The sequence below is a fragment of the Chionomys nivalis genome, chromosome X, assembly GCF_950005125.1.
Source record: "Chionomys nivalis chromosome X, mChiNiv1.1, whole genome shotgun sequence".
Classification (NCBI taxonomy): Eukaryota; Metazoa; Chordata; class Mammalia; order Rodentia; family Cricetidae; genus Chionomys; species Chionomys nivalis.
In genome coordinates, this window is record NC_080112.1 from 15,171,006 (window position 1) to 15,196,390 (window position 25,385).

General features: G+C 36.4%; 1 protein-coding gene and 1 pseudogene across 3 annotated transcripts in view; one reads left to right on the forward strand and one right to left on the reverse strand.

Moving 5' to 3' along the window:
• Positions 1–25,385, forward strand: part of Fgf13 (fibroblast growth factor 13) — a 534,707-nt gene that overhangs the window by 173,465 nt on the left and 335,857 nt on the right. The gene's annotated exons all lie outside the window — the stretch shown is intronic.
• LOC130867593 (nucleophosmin-like) lies at positions 19,397–20,569 on the reverse strand (annotated as a pseudogene).

Below are 25,385 nucleotides of genomic sequence, written 5' to 3' on the forward strand. Positions count from 1 at the left end.
AGAAGGAGAGAAGACTAGAACAAATAGTCTGTCCTTTCAAAGGTTTTGCTAGGGAGACGGAAGAGTTTGGTTTATACAGAGAAGACATTCTCAATGAATGAATACCTGTTATACATTCAAAAACAATTAAGTGTATTTGTCATTTGAGAGGAAAACAGAGAATGACTTGAGCTGTAGGATGGCACTTGAGAACCAGGGGCCACATACAACATGAATAATTATTTATAAGTATCTATAATTAGATGAAGAATTATTAAAGGGATAAAGACTGAAAGTCTCAGTTGTTTTGGTGAATCAAGCATGCTAGCCAAATATTAAAATTGGAATGGGTAGTTGTTGAGCAGGGGCTTCAGGCAATGCACAAATCTTTCTTAACAAAGTCATTGATAATAAGAAATTGACCTGATGAAAAGTATAAAGGAGTGTTACAAAAACTTCAGAAAAGTGTACAGATCATAGATTTTTTTCAGTTATTTCTTTTATTTTGGAGATTATAATATACTTACATCATTTACCCCTTCCATTTCTCCCTCCAAACTATATCATATACCCATTGCTTTCTTCCAAAATAAAGGCTTTTTCATTAATTGTTGTTACATGCGTATATGTTAATGTAGGTACATATATATTTCTAAATATAGCCTTCTCGGTCTGTATAATTATATTTGTATATATGTTTTAGGGCTTACCAATGGATATTGGGTCACTAATTAGTGTGCTCTGGCCTAGACATGTCACGGATCTGGGATGAAAACCTATAACCACCACTTTACTAAACCAAAAGAATCCCCACTACATTCCATATATTTGTTCTTATACCCACAGATAAATGTAGTCTGTACCCCTCATCAAGCAAACTTCCCTTTGCAACAGATGAAGACCATTACAGAAAACCACAACCAATCAAAATGCAGAGTTGTGGAGCCTAGTCAAATGGATACATCTACAGACGGACTCTCACACCTAAGGCTCAGGGAATATTGCAGAAAAGGGGCCAGAAACATTGTAAAAGCCAGAAGACCATAGAGTTTAGTGTGAGATCATGGTCATTTTTTTTACTTAATTTTTTTCATTTTGCATAATATCCCCAATTCCTCCCTCTTCCCACCTTCCCCCATCCCACCACCATCTACTCCTCAGAGTGGGCAAGGTGTCCTTTGGGGAGTAAACAAAGTCTGGTATACCAAGTCAAGGCAGGACCAAGTCCCTTCACCCTGTATCAAGGCTGAGCAAGGCATTCCACTAGAGGGAATTGGCTCCGGGAATGGGCACCAAAAGGCTAATTCATGCACCCTGGATATGTCCTGGTCCCACTGCCAGCCCCCCTCCCCCCACAACAGATCAAGCCACATTACTGTCACCCACATTCAGAGGGCTTAGTATGGTCCTTGAGATAATGGGTATTTAATGATGCTAGACTTCCTAACTGGCGTGACTTTCCCTTGCTGTGTGCATTTGAAAGGATGCACTACAGGATTAAATCAGGATTTGTGGTTTGGGGAAGGACATTGGTAGAAAGACACTGTGGGAGCTGAGTGAAGGGTAAGCAGTTTGCATTGGTAGTCATTGTATACATGCAGGTAGGGAAGAAAGTGAAGATAGGGAGTGTATGGTAGTCTGAGAGAAAATGAAGACATTAGTGGATTGTTGTATTCTCTAAGGATACTGTTAAGGTGACTGGATAACACAGTAAATGATAATCCAAAGTCATCCTGGATAGGACATGACTGTTGAAGTTTTTAGGTTGTTTGTAGAAGTATACATCAGGAACACAGTTTAGGAGACCAGAAGTTTTGACATAAAGATTCTACAATTATGATAACGAGAGCCAGATAACCAGTGTTCTAACGCTGAAATATGAGGCATGAGTGGAAAATTAGCTGCTTTCATCTGAGATCCTACATGGAAGACAGACAGTGTCATTGGAGGAGAGATAGGTTGCATGAAAGGTAAAGAGTCAGAAAATCATTCTTTCAAGATTCAAAAAGCACAAGAATCATTAAAGATCCCGAACATAGCATACAAAATCTGTATGGACAAAAACAGCATTGAGAGTTTGAAGCAGAAAAGGGATAAAGGTGAGACTTCAGATAAGAAAGGGACTTGTAGTTTGAGCAGATACAGTTGAGCAGAAGAGTTCAAGATAGAATGGCAGGTGTGGGAAGGAAGAATATTGAGATTTCCTGGCAGAGAGGAAGCTTTATGGAGCTCCCTTTCACTACTGTGAATGATTTGAAACCAAGTTACTTGCAAGAAAGTAGTAACAAATGTGTGAGGTTCAATAAAGAAGAACCCCATCTTTTGGCAAGTAGTGTTTGCCCGTTTGACCATTTTCTTGATTAGAAATATCAAATAATAAACTTTTTTACAGTATTTTAAATGTACTCCATGGAAATTTAAGGTCCCAAATTATATTTGGAGAACAATGTGTAGATTTCACTAATTCTTGCTTTCCTGTTGCTTGGTAGCTTGGCCTTATCTATCTTGACTGTCTTCATTGTGTTCTTCATCAACACAGCCAGTTCCTTGGGGGAAAATTAAAATTTTGTTCCTGTAGACCAAATCCAGACATACTTTAAATCAAGAGATGTAGTCAGAAAAGTTTTATAAGTTTTATCATGATGCTTAACTAGTATGTAGACATGATGAAATTTGACTATTTTATTATGGGTTATGTACAAGGTGTTGGAACTGAAAATTCTCCTGTCTTAGTTTCGGTATTGGTATGACAGCCACATGATACCATATGCAGTGTAGAACAATCACTTTAATTTCCCAATTTGTACATAGTCACAGTTCTCATTTTACATATATTATTCGATGATTTCATATCTATGTTCATATATGTTTCAGCAAAAGTGAGACCATAGCCCCACATTGTCAACTTTTTCCTCATTGCATCATGAGTATGATCACATCATGATATTCAGTGTAGTGTTCCACTGAATAACCATGCCCATTGAGCTTATTTCCTCATGCTATTTATCTGTGTTATTTTCCTTTTTTGAGCTATGATTCAGGCTAGTATGAAGACCCTAAGGAAGAAATTAAGTAAGATATTACTTATTTAATTTCTTATAAAGTGATGAACAGTTCAAGATAGTTTATCTTACTTCCACTCTTTCTTTGTTTTTGTTTTTTTCTATTTCTGCCTTCTTAAAAAGGCACTCTGTTTGCTGATGTTTTATGAAATATAATAGATAACATGTTTATATTTGCAATTACTATGCTGTGGATGCTCCTGATATAAGACCGACCATGTGTGGGTCAATAAATTCACAGGACAGCTTACTTACTAGCTTTGTATCACCTACAAGCTAAGAATTTATTTCAATTATTAAGTAGTGAAAGAATATTTTAGATTTTAAAAATAATGATCCCCTATAATAATGAAAATGATATGAAATTTAATTTTTGCAATCCATTAATAGTGTTTGTAGCATAGCCAAAGCCTCTTGTCCTTATACAACATCAGCAACTGCTCTGCCACTGGTGGAGCAAAATGGATTAGTTCCCTTGGAGACCACATGGTCCACAATACTTGAGTTCCTTTCAGGAATTTTTGTAGGAATGTATTGATGTGTTCTTATTTAAACCATAGGGGTCTAGGGAGTTATTATAGATAATGTCATCATCTATTCTACTTGATTTAAAAATAATTAGCTTATAGTGTTCTATTTGAATTGTGAATCTGAGCAGCAGTGGTGATCTTTATTCTATAAAATAAGGCTACTAATAGGGACAACGGTATATATAAGCCGTGAGTGATTTGAGATACTTGGATTCTACTTGCTTAGAAACTAATAATCAGCATCATAGAAAACTTCAAAGTTTTTACCTAGTATTCCAATGAAAGGATGCACTCACTATTCATTTCAAATGTGAAAAACAAGCATGTTTCTTTTGAAAAAGCCCATAAAAGTAAAAATTGGTCTCCTTTTGAATTTCTGACCTTAATGGGGACATTTTCTAGTACATCCAGTGGTTGACTGTGGTTTATTATGTTCCATTCCTCTACACAGTCACTTTGACATTATTTAAGTTACAAATGTTCATGTAACAAATTTCAGTACAAAAATGATGAGAACTGATTTAGATAAACAGTATATGAGAAAAAAGGCATTTGATATAAAGAACAACAGTTTTTCTTTAAAAAGAAGACATAAAAATGAGATAAATATTTAAATTTAAGTAGATATATTAAATAGTTTTCAAATATGTTGTTCATTGTATGCATTTAGTACATAAATATAAATGTTTTGGGAATCCAATTGCTGCCATGATCAAACTTTGGGGTTTGTAATGTTTTATGTAACTTGCTTGGTTCCTTTTGTACTTCCCTTCACTACCTTCCCCACCCCCCTTACTGGGTTTATAAGAATCTAGTCCTTTCTTTTCTATAAAAGACTTTCCTTTACTTCATTTCTTGTGTCCCACAGTTTATGTGGGCTGTCTTTCTTTGTTCTGCAAATATGTGCTGTTGTTATTGGTTGATAAGTAAAGTTGTTTTAGCCTATGACAGGACAGAATATAACTACGTGGAAAATCCAATCATAGATACAGAGAGAAAGAAAGTAGGGTCGAGAGAGGTGCAAGCAGTCACTGGAGGACTAAGATGCCAGAGCCATGGGCTATGTGGCAATACACAAATTAATATATATGGGTTAATTTATACATAAGAGCTAGTTAGTAATAAACCTGAGCCTTTGGCCAAACAATTATAATTAATATTAAGTCCCTGAATGATTATTTTATAAGTAGCTGTGGGACTGGGTGGGATACAGAAAAACCTCCTACCACATATCCTTACCCAGAAAGTTCCTTGCCATGCTTCATTGACTATCCCTTCCATATTCCCTAGTCTTTTGACATTCCCTTTTAAAGATTTCTCCAGAAAAATTTATCAGGGTTCTCTGATATTTGGTAGAACACAAAACAGAGCATTTAATGTGAGTACACAAAGCCAGGCATTTGTATTATTTCTCAATATCCAAGGTGAAAGAACACCAAGTTGACACGATGACTGAAGTATTTGCCATTTTTATCACGTGTCATGCTTATGCTGTCTGAAATATTTTCTTTGAACCATGAGCTAGTTACACTATCTTTTTATTTTCTGAATACACCAGTGGATAGACCTCTTTCCAACTTTTTTTCCTTCTCTTTCCATTGTTAGTATTTGTTAATGGGTGTAGGAATGTTGAAAAGAGCTTGTACTGTTTACCAAAGCAATTATTGTGAATTTGCAGACATTTCTTCATGCTTAGTATGTGACTAGATTTTCTAATGTCCTATGTGTACTTGGACAGAATGTGTACTTTTTAATTATTGAGTGCAGAGTTTTATATGGTTCAATTACATCAAGCTTGTTAATTATATATTTCAAATCACGTATTACTATTCATTTTTTGGCTAATTGAGCTGTCATTTTCTGAGCGATGTGTGCTAAACCTCCTATTACAATTTACAATTGTAAATTTGTTTTTTCACTTAAATGTGTAAAATTTTTGTCATTTATTTTTAGGCTACATATACTTTATTTGTATATTATACTTAATTATCATACAACAGGTCCTTTTATTACCAGTAAATTAATAAAAATAAAACTTAGAAATCCTTTTAGATACATAATACTTAAGAGATAAAGAAGTGATGTTTTATTTAGATATATTGGTTTTTTGAGATGGTATTTCTTCAAAGCTTTGTGGCCTGTCCTGGAACTAACTCATGTAGACCAGGCTGGCCTTAAACTCACAGAGATCCACGTCTTTCTGCCTCCTGAGCACTGGGGTTAAAGGCATGTGCCACCACTTCCCAGCCAGAAAAAATTGAATGATGATTGATTTTCTTCATCTAGGCCAATGGTTCTCAACCTTCCTACTGCTGGGATGCTTTAATACAGTTCTTCATGCTATTGTTGCGGGAGGTCTTTCCGCTCCTCCAGCCAGTAGCCGCTGAGATACTGGCCCATTAGGGCGTGGTCTCTCTCCCTTTAAAAAAGCGGCCACTTCCCTCCTCACGCTCTCTTACTTCCTGCTCCACTTCCGGCAACTAGACTCCCTTCCTGATTGCGCAGAGGGCTGTTGTCTGTGACAGTGATCTGTAAGTATTTTCCCTTTTAAATAAATAACCATTTTATTAATCATACTTCCAAACTGGTGTTTGTGACTTACGCCTTCGCCTTCATCTGGCGCCCAATGTGGGGCCCGAACCCACGACCCTGAGATTAAGAGTCTCATGCTTTACCGACTAAGCTAGCCGCAACATGTTATGGTGACCCCAACCATAAAATTATTTTTGTTACTACTTTATAACTGTAATTTTGCTACTGTTCTGAACCATAATGTAAATACCTGTGTTTTCCGATGGTTTTAGGTGACCCCTGTGAAAGGGTCATTTGATTCCATAGGGGTTGCAATCCATAGGTTGAGAATCATTGATCTATACAATTTAAAGTATCACAGTAATTGACATAAAATATTTGCAGGTATGAAATACACTGTGTTGCTTTCACCCACACATTGTATAATGTTTAAATCTGAGTAACTATCATATTCACCACCTCAAGCATTTATGATTTCTATGGTAATAGTATTAAAATCCTATTCTGGGTATGATGAAATATATATTCATTAGCTATAGTTACCATGTGATTGGATGCCAGAACTTATTCTGGCTATATTTAACTTGGTACTCACCAATTTCTCAAAATTTTCTCTTCTCTTTCTCTACCTCTGGCACTACAGCAAAACAAACAGTATATAATCACATTAATGTAGAATGCATATATCTTGGCAGTATTATCACCCAAGTTCAACAGAACTTCTCTCTGGCCTGGAACTTGCCAAGTAGGCAAGGCTTGCAGTTCAGCAAGCTCCAAATATCCACCAGTCTCTACATCCAAGCACATGCCATTGTATCTGACTTTTAGAATATACTCCCTATAAACTTATGAGAAAATATAATTGACTTGTTATTAAATTGGAAGGAACAAAATCTTCAAAAGATAGAGTGATTTCATGTGCCCATACTATTAGTCAGGTTTTCATGTGCTTAATTTGATTGTTTTTCTTTCCTCTGGGCTGTATCTCCAGAGTTCAATGTGGTAGTTTCGAATGAAGGCAACAATTACTGAAAATTTTCTGTTTCCCATGCATATATATATATCATATTTGCTTAGGTACAAATCTCTTCCATGATTTTTGTTTGACTTTTGGGATACCCTTTCATCAATGTGATTAAGCTTTTCTTCAACCCAAAGATCTGATGTTTTGGCTTTTAATCCTTGTCTTGTAATTGTCTCTCTCCCTACTAATGTATATGATGCCCAAGTCATCTCTTCCCTTTATATTCCTTTCATTTCATCTCCAAGTTCTTAAGATCTTTAGAATTTAGAATTTGGAGTAGTATTTTCTGTAGTGTTCTTTTTAGTTCTTTGTTTAATGTGTCTCTATAGACCAAACTTTTTCTTGCTTTTTCTACTATTTCAAAAAATTGAGCCTTCATATCCTATTATTTCAAACAAGAGGCTCTCAATGTCTGATTCCATGCAGAGGAGTCCTCAGTAAGTATTTCTCATTGAGTGTCTAAAGAATGTGTTGGATTATGCCTCTTTATGCATCAAAAGAGAGACTAATGCAGTGTTGGAGCCTAGGTCCAAAGTAATATTGGCTTTAGATCCAAGCGTACTCCAGTTTAGTTTATAATAGTTTACCTTATGCCTGCCCCCATTTTCTACCTTTGTGCTCTTGGAGAAGGAGGTTATATTTTTCAAAATCTTCTCTGGATATGCATTTCCCTTTTATAAGAACTAAACACAGTTACATTTTGTAAGTTAAAAATATTTTTAATTCCATTTACCTAAAATGTATCGATTATGCAAATCTACAGTGACACAAAATAGATCTCTGCTTGCTAGACATAGGATGATTTGATGAGGAAGTAGCAATTTGATTTACTAAATAACATTGAGTTTTTCTTTGCAATGATGAGAACATTCTACAGTTGGTTGTAGTGTTGGTTGAATATTTGGTGAATATGATAAAATTCCTTTAATTTTGAACTTGTAAAATAAATTGTGAGGTATATTAATTATATCTCAAAGTTGTTTAATAGTTATGAAAAACAGCATATGAAATTCTTGAAATGATCAAGAATGGAGTTATATTGATAATGAAGCCTTTCTAGCTGCTAGAGGTTGGCCTATAACAATTTGACCATTGAAAATCCATAATGACATAGTTTTAAAATTTTTTATTAAAGTGAAAATAGTTTTTTTCATATAGTGTATTCTGATTATGGTTTCCTCTCCTCGAACTCCTCTCTCATGATCACCTCCCCTCCAATACAAATATACCCTTTCTTTTTTTCCTTTCACATAGTTTTAAGCCTGAACAATGTCTCCCCAACTACAATGCAGTTCTCTTGTAGTAGGATTCTAACTCATTAGAGATTTGGAGAGTTATGTTGGGCAAATACCAAAAGGAAATTCAATGTAAGAATAATTTACTATCTTGTGTTTTATAGAAGGTGGAACAAGTGGCCATTTAACATCCATAGATGAAGGGTTGAGACATGCTTAGATGTTTCAAAGGACTTCAGTCACTTAAGTGTAGGGATTTATATCAGTGGTCTTCAACCTTCCTAATACCCTTTACTGCAGTTCTGCTTCTTGTAATGAACCCCAACCACAGAATTAGTTTTGTTGCTACTTCATAACTAATTTTGCTACTGTTATAAATTGTATGTGAGACCGGTTTTGTCCCATGAACATAATGGACAATGAGGACTACTGAGAACTGAAGAACAATGGCAATGGGTTCTTGATCCTATTGCACATAATGGCTTTGTGGGAGCCCAGGTAGTTTGGATGCTCACCTTAATAGACCTGGATGGAGGTGGGTGGTCCTTGGACCTCCCACAGGGCAGAGAAACCTGCTTGCTCTTTGGGCTGAGGAGGAAGGAAGACTTGATTGGGGGAGGGGGAGGGAATGGGAGGTGGTGGCGGGGAAGAGGCAGAGATCTTTAATAATTAAATAAATTAATTAATGAAAAAATAAATTGTATGTGAACATCTGTGTTTTCCAATGGTTTTAGGTGACCCTGTGAAATGTTTGTTTGACCACCCCCGTCACGTGCCATAACTCACAAATTGAGAAACTGCTGACTTAGGTAACATAGACACATTTGATAGAGTCTAAAAGATCTAAGAGTTAGAGACATGACTTGGGCCTCTGTTTTGCAGGAGGTCATCCTATCTATTTTCACAGCTGACCATTCTAGCCTGTTACACTCTCTTGAGCCATGTCATCTAGGATGCCGAACAGATGTGTTTCATCTCTTAAGGATTTAGACCTAGACTTCTCTTTAGGAACATATTTACTTGCAGTAGTGTTGATTTGCACAAGATATTTGATGTAATCTGAAAAGCATTAATAGCATATATTGCTGATGCTTAATTTTATGGAAATTGTTTAATATGAAATGGAACATAGAAGCCATGGAGACACACTTTTTCAAGAATCCACCTCCATTTGTTTCTAATATGAACCATTCTGAAATAATGCCACCTGAAGTACAGTTACCTGATTTATATTTTCTTGACACCTTCTGTATGCTCAGGGAGCATGAAATGTGAATATATGTGATGTATCTTGGAGGACATCTCAATGTCACTTGTCTCATTTGAAGGCTTAGTTCATGTGTTAAATGAAATGGTACAGGACCTGGTACTCCATGGTTTCTTAATGAATTTTGCTTCCTTTTCTCCTGGACTCTGCTCATACCTAATCCTTCATTCATTCAACCAATGGAGCACTAGCATCTGTACGCACACACGTGTCTGATATATATGTCTCTGGCTATATAATTTTTATAATGTTGATAGATATTTAAGATTAAATTATTTGAAAAGAATAGCAAGACTGTTTACCACAAGAGTCCATTACTGGTTTGAAGGACATGAGTATTTTTGGAAAGATATAAAAACAAATATGGCTCTGAAAGGAATTCCTGCATTTGCATCTTTTAAAACACAGAAGCTCAAATTACGAAAGAGCATGTTTGTGTGGTAGAAAGCAATAGCACCTTGAGTGGCCCATTTCTTCATGAAGTTCCATGCATTATGCTCACTGGAGATGGGCTGGGAAAGGAACTGGGGGAGGGGTGGAAGTACAACCTAGATAGGACATCAGCAGGGAGGCCATGTGATTGGCCCTGAGGCAACTCACAGACTGTCATCTCAAGTACTGTTGTAGAGCCAAATGCTGAAGCAAATAAAATATGTTCTAGTTATGCATGGGAGACCTCCCAGAGCCAGCTGCCATCCTCTGCCCCCTCTCCTTTATTTCGTCAAGGTAAAGCTAAAATAGAAAGACTAGAGAAGAGTCAAAGACTGGGTCAATTCTATCACTAAACTCTACATGTTAACTTTATATTTTCACTATGAAAAGCAGAGAATGCCTTCCCTCTCTGCAACAACATAGTAGCTTCAGTTTGGGAGAAAAACAAGACTGTCGAAAGCTTTCATTTTCCCCCGACCTTGGGAAGACAGCTTCAACTTTCTTTCCCCCCCCCTCATATTATTATCCAAATACACTTAATATCAGGAAGATAATATACCTGGCTCCATCCATTCACATAATTCTCATATAAGTGGGACTAGAATGCTATGTCAGCTCAAGGAGGAACAAAACGATACATGTAAAAAATTTTACACATTATAAGATCAAAGATTACGAAAAGGACGGTGTGTTAAGAGTACAGGTACTTATGGTTAGTGATGAAATGATGCTGTTTCTCTGAGATCAACTTGGTAAACCTTGGAAATTGCGAAGCCTTTGATCTAGCAATTTCACTGGAAGTAATTCATTTGAAATAAAGAATCAAAGATGTGCATCAAGCCATTTCTTAAAACAAGGAACATTCGTTGTGAGTTCTTTTCTTCTTGTAAAATATTAGAAAATTCTCTCTAGTAATAGGAATTAAAAAGCATATTTACAGAAAGTTCATTAATGTAGGGTAATGTTCGCAGTAGTGGATATTCTTTTTTTTTTTTTTTGGATTTTTCGAGACAGGGTTTCTCCGTAGTTTTTGGTTCCTGCCCTGGAACTAGCTCTTGTAGACCAGGCTGGCCTCGAACTCACAGAGATCCGCCTGCCTGTGCTTCCCGAGTGCTGGGATTAAAGGCGTGCCCCACCACTGCCCGGCAGTAGTGGATATTCTTGCTTATGTTTCTTTTAGCATACTGTGTCAATAACGATACAATAACAATAAGAATATCATTGAGTGAACAAAACACAAAAATGAGTTTGTCATATAATATATGCTCTAATGAAATATCAAGCAGTGTTAAAAAGAAAACCCACAAATTTCCAGTACTTCTTAATTAATTCTATTACAACGTTGATGCAAATACTAAGTTTACAAACCATTATATGTTGCTTATCAATAAGTCAAACTTTCTAGCAAGATTGACTTTTAAGACATAATAAAAATGATACGCATTTTATTTTTGTTTTCCCCAAAATTCATGTTTTGGACCTAGATCACTTTAATTTCAGGCTATTAGGAATTGGACTATGAGCAGTGATTATGTTTAGATGAGCTCATGGAGACAGGACCCAGTCATTGAATTTGTGTCCTTACAAGAAGAAAGGGAGACAGCAATGCTTCTTTCTTCTGCCAGGTGAAGACTCTACCAGAAGGCAGCCATCAGCAATGAGATTTTGTCTGAGACATCCTATTCCAGCATTCTAATGGCAGACACAGAAAAATAATGATAACAAAAGTGAACAGACTGCTTTCTACTGTAGGGTTGCAATCGTCCCTTGAGGAGTTGAATCATGACATCTCTAACTACCAGAACTAGTTCAATAAATGTAAATTTATGTGTTGGTCCCAAGAGGAAAGATTGGCTTAGTTGTAACCATTTGCTACTTATTTTCTCTATTAGGTTTCTGGTACTGTGAGAGATACTTTTTATCTCAACTCACTTCATCCTTAGGGTGACACTTTGTATCATTTCATTTTTGTCTTTTCCTTTCTGTTACTGGATATTGAACCCAGAGCCCCCAGTATGCTAGCCAAATGCTTTTCAATAGAGTTACATTTCTAATTCTTCCTAAATTTTGTTTGAGACACTCTTTCTAAATTGCCTGTAGTGACCTGGAACTCACACTCCTCCTTCCTCAGTCTCAGGAGTAGCTGAGGATGCAAGAATATTTCACAAAGCTTGGCTTCATTCAATCTTTATTGTATGTTATGGCTTAGGAACTAAACAAAGCAAATTCTCACTTTGGAGCATGACATATTTTATGATATTAAATGCCTTCTCTTATCACCATTCTTACAAGGTATAATGAGGAAATATTTTCTAAGGTATTCTCATGTTTGATTGTGAAATAATTTTAGGCTATGGGAAACTAACAAAGTTAGACTTCTTGTCTGTTGTAGTTCCCAATCTTTTCTTCTTTATCTTTAATCTTAAATTATTACTGCTTAGGTATGTTTCAGAATGTTTTTCCATGTGAACTAGTATCTCTCTCTCTCTCTTCCTCCCTTACCTTCCACCATTCTTTCTTTCCTCCCTCACTCCCCCTCCCTCCCTTTTGTCTCCCTCTCTCTATTCTCTTTCTCTCTGCCTTAGGGCACATTAGGCAAGTGCCTATCTATTAGCCAGACTCTCAGACCTATACAAAATTTTGTAACGGTTAAGTTAAAATGACAGAGTGATATGTTCTGATTTTACATAAAGTCCTGATTTTGCCATGTCTCATAAGTGGCGATGTTAATTTTGATGACGTGATATGATGTTAGCAGTTTACTATGTTAAGAGCTGATGGTTTCCTTTTTCTGTTCGTACTATCTCTTCTAGTTTTCTATTAGTAGGCTAATACATTTTGACCAAATCTAATTTGGGGAGGAATGGGTTTATTTGGCTTACCGTTCCAATTCATAATCACTAATTGAGGGAGCTAGGGGCAGAAACTTGGAGGCAAGAATCATGGAAGGATATGAGTTTTGGACTAGCTTGTTCTATGGATTATTTTATGGCTCAGTTTTGAACATGTCGGGATTACCTTCCAAGGAATTGGCACTGTCCACAGTGGATAGATCCTCTTGTATCAATTAATATTCAAGGCAATCTGTCTCAGACATGCCCACAGGACTTACCTGATAGATACAATTCCTTGGTTGAGGCTTTTCCGCTCAGAAGGCTCCATGTCATGTTAAGTTGACAGCACAGCTAGTCAGGGCAAGAAATAAGCTAATCTCGTGTTAATAACAAGTTTCTTTACTAGTATGCTTGCTTTCTAAATTATGAGTCAGTCTTTTTCCTGCATGTATGTCTGTGTACCACGTGCATGCTGTGGTACCTGAAGAGCTCAGAAAAGGGCATCACATCTCCTGGAGCAGGAATTACAGATGGTTCTGAGTTATCCTGTTGGTGCTGGGAGCTGAATTCACATTTTCTTCAAGAACAAGTGTTCTTAATCACTGAGAATCTCTCCAGCATTTATCTTTCATTTTTATGTTGTTACTTGAAGCATTTTACTGTAGAAAGTAAAATCTAACTAAAACAGGGTCTGTTACAGCTCCAAATGAAGTTTGTGTTTGCCGTAGTTAAATATGTGCAAAATAAGATAAAGCTACAAGAAAATTTATTGCAAGGCAAAGTTTTCTACTTATCATTTAAATTCTAGATGCCTAATAATTAAATATATACAAGAGTAATAAATTTGACTACATGAAACCAAAGACTACTGTGCTCTAAAATCACCTTAAAAACAACCAATGGACTGGAAAAATATTTGTAATATAGCACAAAAGGTTAATATCCCTGATACACAACTCCCTGTTAAATTCAATGATTAATTTAATGATTTATTGAGTAAAAACATGACAAAACTGAGAAAATGATTATGAAAAGTTTAAACTCAATCATGATTAGAAGAGTATAAATTAATATGCTAAGATGCCATTGATTTCTTATCAAACTGGTAAGAATTTAAAGTCTGCTGATATATTATGTGTACAAACAGGTATTCTCATTATTGTTTAAAGATGAAATAAAGTAAATTTTTCAAGACAAAGTCTGGCTATGTTGTCTATGTTTCCCAGACTTGTGTTGAGCTTGTGATTCTCTTGTCTCATTCTTCACGTAGCTGAAACTATAAGCACTCATCACAATGCTTTCTTTCTTTCTTTCTTTCTTTCTTTCTTTCTTTCTTTCTTTCTTTCTTTCTTTCTTTCTTCTTTCTTTCCTTCCTTCCTTCCTTCCTTCCTTCCTTCCTTCCTTCTTTCTTTCTTTCTTTCTTTCTTTCTTTCTTTCTTTCTTTCTTTCTTTCTTTCTTTCTTTCTCTCTATTTTCTTCCTTCCTCTTTCCCTGACCCCTCTCTTTCTTTCTTTATTTCCCTCTGCATGTTCTTTCTCTGGAAAAAGAAAATGGAAATATATACTGTTGTGGGATATTATTTTAAGAAGTGTTATATTTATTTATGCTGTGGAATATTTGTTTAATGATGGAAAATGTGTTTGATACTTTTACATTGCATTTTTTAACTCTCTAAAGCTGTGTTATTTTGCCTGCCTAGAACACCTGATTGATCTAATAAAGAGCTGAATGGCCAACAGCTAAGCAGGAGAAAGGATAGGTGGGGCTGGCAGGAAATGAGAATAAATAGGAGGAGAAATCTAGGGAAGGGAGAGAGGGGCAAGAAAAAGAGGAGAGGAGGATGCCAGGGGCCATCGCCACAGCCACATAGACATGGAGTAAGAAGGAAAGAAAAATGCTGGGTGATGTGCCCCCTAAGAGTAAAAAAATAACTACAGTATGCTTATAAAGATAAGAACAGAAAAGCCCTTCAGAGAAGACCATTTCTGAATGATTTAGGGGGATAAATTTGCTACAAAGATGGCCAGGGTTATGTGCAGATCATAGAGTTGGTCTAGGTTTGCAGACAAGAGTATTGACTAGAATTGTCTAAGTATCTTGCAAGGTAGGTGTGTCACAAGAAACATGCACTATATCTGTGAGTGTGACAAAACTACTTCTTTAAAAGATTGAAAGAGTTTTCATTTTAGATTACTTTTGTTGTTTTTAATTGTGTATCTCTGTGTATTTTTGAGTATTGGTATGTGCATCTGATTTAGGTGTCAGTGGAGTGTAAAAGCATTAGATTCCTTTGGAGTTGGAGTTACAGGAAGCTATGAGCTGCCAAATGTGTGTGCTCGTTCCTCTGCAAGGGTAATACATGCTCTTAACTACTGAGCCATTTCTATAGTTATAAGATCTACCAGTTTGGTTGTTTGTATGTAATTTCTCTTCTAAGTACCAAAGCTGAGGGAAACCATGAGCTCTGCTTTGTATTAATTAAATTTATTTTGACAAGTTACACCCTTTTGTATGATTCATTCTGATTACCCTTCTCCCATCTTCTCTTATCCCCACCTCTATGGACTCCAGCACTTCAGCCTTCCCTACAAATTCTCTTTCCACATTTGTTTTGTTTGGTGATCCACTGACTATAATCAAGGTTGTCTATGTGATCACAGATTAGGATCTGTTTACTGGAGCATGGGTACAAAACTGAAGACAACCAATATTCCTCTTCAGAATCTCTGTAGACAATAGTCCTGAAGGGAGGGGTAGGGCCTTATGGCCTCTCCGCCATCCATTACCAACCTTGTCATGGCCAGTATTAATCAATAATACTCTATTTTTATTACCACTAGTAATATTTCTTCTAGGATCCTTAGGTGACAGCAATTCATTAGCGTTTACGACTTTCTCACGTTAGTGTGGTGTGGTCGGATTATCCTTTTTTCCTGATGGTTTAGCGCTATATACAATGGGCCTGCCCTAGACTTGGAGTCTTGATTTCAGTGGAAGTTTGGGATTTATAAAATGCCCAAAGACACACAGTTGATGAGAAGTTAGGGACTAGAATCCAGTTTATGTGCTCCTAAGGAAGGGAAACTTTTGCCAAAGGTTCAATGTACTTATACATATAAGATATTGTTTCCTTTGGGGAAACATCCATTCTCCTTACCTAAAGTTCCTTGCAGGTTGCAAGATAGGGTAGTTCCTGTTGTAAATCAAATCCAAGTCTTTCTAAATCTAAAGCTTTTGTTATTCATCTTTATTAAAACAAAACCCAATTTGTATTTTCCATTTTTTTAAACTAAGAAACCTGGATGCTTTAGAAAATATCTAAGCATAATCTTATCCTTTATAGACCACAATTTTGGATCAAGTTGCCTAATTACTCTTCATATGGCCACTAATCATTTTATAATACATACATTTATATTTAATATTTTATAACCAAATTAGTTCAATTTGTACCGCTAATGCATGCATCGCTAAAGGGTGCCATGCACAGTAACATGGCCACGTATCTGGCATAAGCCACACCACTGAAAAATACAGAGGTTTTTTTTCTCCCAGTTGCCATCAGGGGTCAATAACTCCTCAGGTAGGGGTGGCATCTTGTGAATCCCCTCCATATCTATGCTGGAGTATTGACTGGCTTGATATTTTGCAGGTCCCATGCAAGCAACTACAGTTGCTATGAGTTAGATAAAAAGAATGCATGAATTTGGGAGGGAGAATTAGCAGAGAAGTCTGGTAGTATTTGGGGAATGTTGAGATGAATATGATCTAAACACATTGTATTCATCTATTAAATAAATAAATATAAAAAGCTCACTTTACAGGTAATACACATAACAGTTTTTACAAAAAGAAAAAGGCTGAAACTTTTCAAATGTTAGCTAAAACCTTTGTGCTCAGAACTTTATTGGTTTTATAGGTTTTAAAAGCCTTTTGATAGGAATTCATGAAAAATGTTTTAATAATTTAAGACTGGTGGTTGTTTTAACTTATTTGGAGTCTCTAGCCTTTAATAGAGATGGTTTTAATGTGACAGGATTATGAACATAATTTGAGATTGGATAATTTTGACTCTTTATGTATGTTTCATATGTTAATTCTATTATTAGACAGGTCATTTAACCTTTCTCAGATGTATAACCTGATTTTTTCCCACTGAGCAGTAGATTATGAATATTTTCCCATGTCATTATACTTTTACATCATTTTTTATGTCTACACAGAGTTCATTGTATGACTCAACTGTCAAATTTAATCAGTCTCCCATTATGGTTAGATGTCTGTGCTATTTCCCATAGCTATGACGTTTTTTCTTGTAGCTCTGTCTCGGTTAGACATCTAATTATGCAGACTATTTTCAGATGGGATCTGCCTACTTTTGGTGTTTGTGACAATATCAGAAAACTTGTTGTAGCTCAAAAAGGACTAAATATGAAAATAAATTATAGTAGTTCCTATTTGTCTGGCATCTCAATTTACCTAAAGTTTTCTATGGAAGTACTTTAGGGTTGGAATTTTTTTTTTTTTTTTTTTTTTTTTTCCGAAACAGGGTTTCTCTGTAGTTTTGGAGCCTGTCCTGGAACTAGCTCTTGTAGACCAGGCTGGTCTCGAACTCACAGAGATCCGCCTGCCTCTGCCTCCCGAGTGCTGGGATTAAAGGCGTGTGCCACCACCGCCCGGCTAGGGTTGGAAATTTTTAAGGTGCGTATCACGAGCTGTCGACTCTGTGATCCAGTCCAAAAAGGTAATTGTGAAAAGATTGGACATGATCAACGTTTCCTCTTGTTGTTCTGAACAGCATTTATTTGTAGTAAAATAAAGTCCAAGGCCATCAAACAAGTGGCTTAAGGGAAGTCTGTATTGATCAATTCTCTTTCAGAGTAGCCAGCTTTCACTTTGTTTAGTAAATAATAAATCCTTTATTGTAAGAGTGCAAGTACTATTTCTTTTCATTGGTAGGGATGTTTAAAACATGACATTCGATCTGGAGAGACTGTTCAGTAGTTAAAACCACTTGCTGCTCTTGCACAGGACTGAATTTGCTCCAAATCCATATGACCACAACTCCAGGAGATCAGAAACTCTCTCCTGGGTTCTGCAAGCACCCACACTCACATACACAAACAGACAGACAAACACACATACACACACACACATACACACAAATAAAAATAAAATAAATCCTTTTTTAAATTTAAAATGTTATATGCATAAAGTGAGAAATGTGTTTTCCAACTTTCCCTGCAGGCTGAACACAGATTGGATTCCTGTGTGTATGGTGACAGTAGATAGTCAGTGAGGCATATTAGAGAGAGAATGTATGCACCCCAGACTTTAACTTCTAACATTTGTACAAATCATCATTAACTTCCATTCCTCTTAGTGATCACTGGAATATTTGTATAAACTGATGAACAGCCTGAGGAGGAAATGTAGACATTCCAGATCTCCAATAGGAAATATCCTAGCAAATGTGTTCTTAATACGCATTACTTCTTCAAGTCTGTTTCTTCTGGATGCTTCTGAAAGTGCAGAGCCATTTTGAACGACAACATTCACATTCAGAATCTGGATCATGTCTAACAAATAGTAACTAATTTTCTTATTTTTATAGCCATGTGCTTCCTAACCTTTTAATGTACATTCCTGCTGTGTCATATAGCTAAGGCATCTGCAATAAACAACAACTTATCACTATACAGCATAGATCCATTTACTTACTCATCCATTCTGAAAATAGTTAGAAGGCACTTTCTATGTTCCTTCTCTCCTGTAATGAGGAATTGGAAACCTGGTTTACTGCCTTAATTGCCAAGGAAGTGTACCACAGAAAATAAGGCCATTTGAGGCTCATTAGCATATGGATAGTTGAACCAGAGGGTAGATGATATTCATAGCAGGAGAGAGGAGAACTGTAGAAGAAAAAGGGGTTAAGGATGCAGTCTTTGGAAAGCCTAGATTTCCGCTAATGATAGTTATGTAAAAGAGCTCACCAAAGAAACTCCAAGACAAAGGACTGTGAGTTAGGTGGAAAGAGATTCTGCTAGTTGTTGCTCACTAGGAAGTAGAAGCAGAGAAAGCTGCTATTGCACTTTATACTCAAACTATTGTTTTGATATGTGGCTATTTACATTGTTATAATGAAACATCTTTCATCTTTTCTAAAGTATTATAGGTTACGAATGAAATAATGCAGCATGTATTTTTATTCACTGGTCAATGTTTAAAAATTAATTATCAGGATATTTGGTTTATCACCAAATTATTCAACATATATTTTATCGCCTAACACTGAATAATTGCTCTTTGGGTAAATGTTAACGATACTGAAATCACAGGGAAGTTCTTATAAGATTTTAGGAATTCATTAATATTCTTTGATGCATGTCACTGCTAGTGCCATCAGTTAATTTAGTACTATTAAGATTTTTAGACACCATTTAGAGCCGAAAATTTTATTCATTCTTCAAGCCAAGAAGAAGTCATTTTTTTTTATTAAAATACTGAGTTTATTTCACATGTATATTTGTCTCCCTACCATTTCCACATCTGACCACCACTATTACTATGTCCTATCATAACATTCCATACATACTTAAAACCAAGTAAAGGGTGGAGCTCCATCCTTGAAAACTAAACAGGCATTTTAGACAACACATTCTTGGCAATGGAACCTGGACAACATTTATCAAACACAGTAGGGAAAGTTCTCACTTTGTATTATAAAAAGGACAGCCAGATATATCAACTGTTACAGAAATTAAGTAAGACGGAATATTTCAAACTGTTTAAACCATTTTCTTAAAGAGACTTCCTCCACTGCCAGAGATCTTGAATAGCCTCCTGGTCAGTCATCCGGAAGCAATTCTTCACATAATTAATGAACTTGGCTTCCACTTTGGGAAGAGAGCCACCTTTTTCTATACTTGCTTGCATTTTTGCCTTAATGTCTTCTACAGAACTAGGTCCTTTTGGTGTTTTAGGGGTTTTTTCCTGTTTTTTGAAGGACTCTTGACCCTTTGATCTTGGTGTTGATGGTTTTAAGTCTTTTCCATTTTGGTTTGATTTTTGTGCATTTTTGGCTGGAGTATCTCGTACAGATTTCTTAACTGGAACTTTTTCTTCAGCTTCCTCATCATCAAAATCATCGTCGTCATCATCTTCATCATCCTCATCATCCTCATCATCTTCATCATCATCCTCATCAAGTTTTACTTTTTTCTGTGGCACCTTGTTGCTACCTCCAGGAGCAGATCGCTTTCCAGACATACTCAGCAGCTTTACATCCTCCTCATCTTCATCTTCTGACTCTGCATCTTCCTCTACAGCTACTAGATGCTGTCCACTAATGTGCACAGGTCCAGAACCACACTTCAATCTTAAGACCACAGGAGGTGTTATTTCAAATCCCCCAAGAGAAACTGTTGGCTGTACAGACATTTTCAAAGTTGCCAGTGTTACTTTAATTGGACTGCCTTCATAGTTCATTGCTTCTGCCTCTACGATGTGTAATTCGTCTTTTGCCCCAGCACCTAAACTAACCGTTCTTAGAGATAACTGGTGCTCGTTCTCATCATTATCCACCTTAAAGTGATAATCTTTGTCGGCTTTTAGTTCACAACTGAAAAGGTAGTTCTGAGGCCTTAGAGGGCTCATGTCCATGGAGTCTTCCATGAGGTGAAGGCGCATTCTTCGGTGGCAGAGAAGTCGGACGGAGGGTTCTGCCTGCTGCTCCTCAGAACAGGCACGCAGGACGGAATCACGCCAGGGAAAAGCAAGAAGAAGTCATTTTTGTCAGTGACAAAATTATTCAATTTAATGAACACCAGCTACATCTTCACTTTTCCTGAAAGTTCTCCAGTTTGGTATGCAGGTTTTTACATTTAAGCTCTGGAACTGCATATATGGACCTACTTGCTAGACTTATACTTTCCATTTTGGTTTTAATACTTATTTCAAGTTCCAGTATCTGGGCAGGGTATTTAGAATAAGCCCGATGATCATTACTGGGTTAGGATCAGAGTTTAGGGCCTAACACTGTAGAGGACAAAAAAGGATGGTGATCCAAGAGAATGCAAATACTTAAGTCATTACATATTTAGAAAAGAAGATAATGATTTACCTCCTTCTACATATGCTGTTGTTTTTGCAGATGAGACACACATTCCTGGTGTATCTCAAACGATTCTTAATGAGATCTTTGCTGCTTTTTACCCATATATCCAGTTCCTTAACTACATGCTAACGGCATTCACATCTCTTGGACTGTTAAGTTAATGAGGCATTTACTTCAGATACAGCTTCATATTCTCAATATGTTCCATTGCTCTCTTCCAAGTTTTTTTTTGTGATTTTATTCATTTCAAATATTTGTTGTTCAACCAATTGTAAAGCAGTATTTGAAATTTGCCCTGAAGTATTAGCAAGATAATGAATAACATTTTTGTGTCCATTTTCTTTATGTTAATTTTTCATGTTTTCTTTCTGTAATTCCTTCTTTCAATATGTTGCTCAGAAGTTCATGTGGTAAGAAAATTGAATATAGCACATTTTTATTTCTAAAATAATTTCAACTAGAAACTACATTGCTTCTTAAACTCTCCAGCTAAGTTTGTTGATGTGTCAGTCTTCACATAATACTTCTGTTGGGTAGATAATGTGCTCATATCTCTTCTTTGGGAAGCTGTACATGTTCCTGATGCTGAAATGATTAATAGTATTGCTAGTTTTCTCAAGAGCAAATTCAGTTTCAAGTGCATGATATTGGCAGAGGAGACTGGGTCTATGGTTTCATTTCCATTCGTCCATTGTTTGATCTTGAGTCAGGCTTTTGTTTCAGTTTCTTCATGAGTGAATCAGGCTTGTGTATGATAGAGTGGGTCTGTCCATGGTTTTATTTTCATTCACTCATTATTTGACTTTGAATCAGGTTTATGCATCAGTTTCCTCCTGAGTGAAAGGAGACAAATTGTATAGATGGCCACAAAGTGCTATTTTCGTTATAATTCTCATGATTAGTATAGGACTTAGGCTTCATTGCCAACATTGAACAAAATCATAAAGCACCTGTGTATATAGGCAGAAAGGCAGTGGCTATGGTTATGCAGCTAGCTGACTTAGATTTTAACTTTATCTTTGTCATGCACAAGCAGTGTAGCATTAGGTGAGTTTTTTGGCTTTCCTGTGCCTCAGTTTTCTCATTTGTCAAATAAGCTTAGTAATAGTGTTTAGACAACCAGGGAAAGTATTCAATGAGTTGATGTAAAGTGATAGACACAATAGTTGGTTGTAAACAGAGTACAGGTTTTAATAACCAAAGTATATAAATTTGAAGTTCTGTTTGTCTCTGTCTGCCCTTTTCTCTGAGAATGGATAACAGGCATGCTCTGCTTTAGCACTTTGTCAAATCTCTCAAGATATCCAATTAGAAAAGAATATTATGACTAGTCTTTTTCATGTAGCTATATATCATCAAATTTAGTCATATTGGAGTCTAGAACAGGATTTCCATATTTTAAAATCCCAAACAAATTCATTCCTTTTACATAGTATTTTTCATAAATTTTATTAATTAAATTTATTTTTTGACAATTCACATATGTACAGAATGTATATTGATGACACTCACCTCACAAACTTGTGGAAAACAGAAGGTGTATCTTACTCATTTTTGTCTATTTCTCATGTTTCAACCTAAGGTCTGATATATATTTTATTGTTTATTTACTGGATATATAGTTGGTAATTCTACTCCAACTTCTCTGGTCTACCCTATTTGACCATGTTTGGCAATTTTTCTATGAACCCAAAGATCTTAAAGTCAGTCAAATTTGTGATAATTGCTTGGTAAACCCTGATTTTTAATTGTTCAGGAAACAATCTGAATTTCTGTACTATGATATTTTCCTATGACTTTCTGCTTTTAATGGTACAAAGTACGTTTGGAAGCACCCATAGTGCTGACATTCATTCAAGGTCTCAAAAGATTTTTGACAGTTATCAGTCAGCAGTTACATGAGAGGCACATTAGGAGTTGTTTCCCATTTTATAGTTAATTGCAGGAACAAAGTGGCCACTGATACAAAATCTGGTTTCTAAAAGAAATCATTCTGTCCCTAATGAAGTCCGCATGGCAAAGGCAGCATGAAACTATTGGTCATCAGTGGTCACAAGTCAATACACACATGAAGGATTTTATTCTTTCCAACTTCCAGTTAAGAATTTGCGTAGTGTGATATTACATGCTGTAAGGAATCCAGTCAGACTAATTTTAAAGATATAAAATCAAATGAGGTTTTTCTCAAGAATTAAAATGTTCACCTTCCTAGATCTGGATGGAGGGGGGAGGACCTTGGACTTTCCACAGGGCAGAGAACTCTGACTGCTCCTGGGACTGGAGAGGGAGGAGAAGAGGAGTGGGGGGAGGGGGAGAGGGGCGGGAGGATGGGGAGGGAAATGGGAGGCGGGGAGGAGGCGGAAAATTTTTTTTTCAATAAAAAAAAAATGAGAAAAAAATTAAATTCTTATAGAAAATAAAAAAAAAAAGGAATAGGTAAAAAAAAAAAATGCTTCAGAGCATTTGAGAAGTCCAGATTGATAGAGATGGAAATAATGCTTCTGGTTTTGTTGTTGTTGTTGTTTTCTCTTGTATCTTAAATAAATGGCTATGGGTGTTTTAGGACCCTCTGTAATTGTTCTTGTCTTTAAGATGTTTTTGTGTATGTGTGAGTGTAAATGAAGACTGAACTTTCACTTCCCGGCTGCCCAGACCCGAATAATCAAACAGAAACTATATTAATTACCATACTGTTTGGCCAATTGCTTAGGTGCATTCCTAATTAGGTCTTATGTCTTAAATTAACTCATTGCTATTATCTATGCATTAATCTATTTATCACCACAAGGCTGTGACTTACTGGTCATTTTCTGGCATCTTTCTCTTTCAGCAGCTACATGGCGTCTCCTTAACTCTGCCTACTTGCTCTCTTTCTCTATCTCTATTCAGATTTCCTACTTGGCTTTACGCTGCTAAGCCATTAGCCAAAATGGCTTTATCTAACAACCAACAAAAGCAACACTTTTTTCTTTTTTTGGTTTTTCGAGACAGGGTTTCTCTGTGGTTTTGGAGCCTGTCCTGGAACTAGCTCTTGTAGACCAGGCTGGTCTCGAACTCACAGAGATCCGCCTGCCTCTGCCTCCCGAGTGCTGGGATTAAAGGCGTGCACCACCACCGCCCGGCCCAAAAGCAACACTTAATACAGAAGGATAAATGGTGCTTGAGAGCATAGATTTCAGCATAAATATATCACATACTTTTATTTATTTATGCTTTATTTTGACATTGCTCAGTTAGTCCTTTCAGTTTCGGGATTATACGTACAATGTAACCTCAACAATGAAGCAATTTTTATTGTCAAATTACTATGCTAATTCAGATTGGCTTTTTTATAGAAAGAGTGCATTTTCATAATTCCCTGTGACTAGCATGCCACCACTGACTTCTTCAGAATAAGGCCAAAAGCATTGTCATGGTTTGTAATCTGAATGAAATAAGACACCGAGTCATCAATACTTCTTTCATAAGTACACTCTTCTCTATATCCTGTTCCAGTCCTTTGTTGTTTGGTACTCTAGGGAGACTATCCCCCTGGGAGGATGCAAATAATGTTCTACACTAAAATGCAGACTGCTTAGAAGTTTTACCTCACGCATTCATTGGGAAAACGAATGTGTGAACATGGTAGAAAATCTATAAATGATGGATAGCCATTCAAGGATACTCACCCTTTGACAAGTAACATACTCCAAAGTCAAAAATTCCCCTTTTTGGTTACTAATGGACTGATAAAATATTAAGCAATTATCGCAAATTTGACTGACTTTAAGACCTTTGTGTTAGTAGAAAAATTCGTGTTACCTAAGAGGACAATGCGTGTAACCCACTGTAACTTGCTAGTATTCAAATATTTTGTTTTCACATTTTGTATACCTCTGCCCCATGATGTCTCAAAAATCTGTCCAATATGTCCAATATTCTGCTGACATTGTTGACTGAACCACTGACTGAGTCATCTAATCTTAGGAGCAACTGGAGGTGTAAATTGTGGAGATTGAGTAGGTCAGAAAGCGCAGGGAGTTCTACTACGCTGCTTTTTGGTTTTTCAAGACAAGGTTTCTTTGTGTAACAGCCCTGGCTGTTTTGGAATTCACTCTACAGACTAGGCTGGCCCTGAACTCACAGAGATCCACCTGCCTCTGCCTCCCAAGTGCTGGGTTAAAGGCATATTCCATCACCTACTTGCTAAACAATGGGTTTACATAGAGTCAAAGTTTGAGTATGGGAGAGAGTGGATGGGTGGGCAGTGTCTTTAAAGTTTCTCCAAGCCACATTAGAAATAATGGCTTAGCACAGTACTCTGTCCCCTGGACCTTTCTATGAGGACAGAAATTCTATTTTAAATTTTTTTTCATTTACTGAAAATAGGTTCCT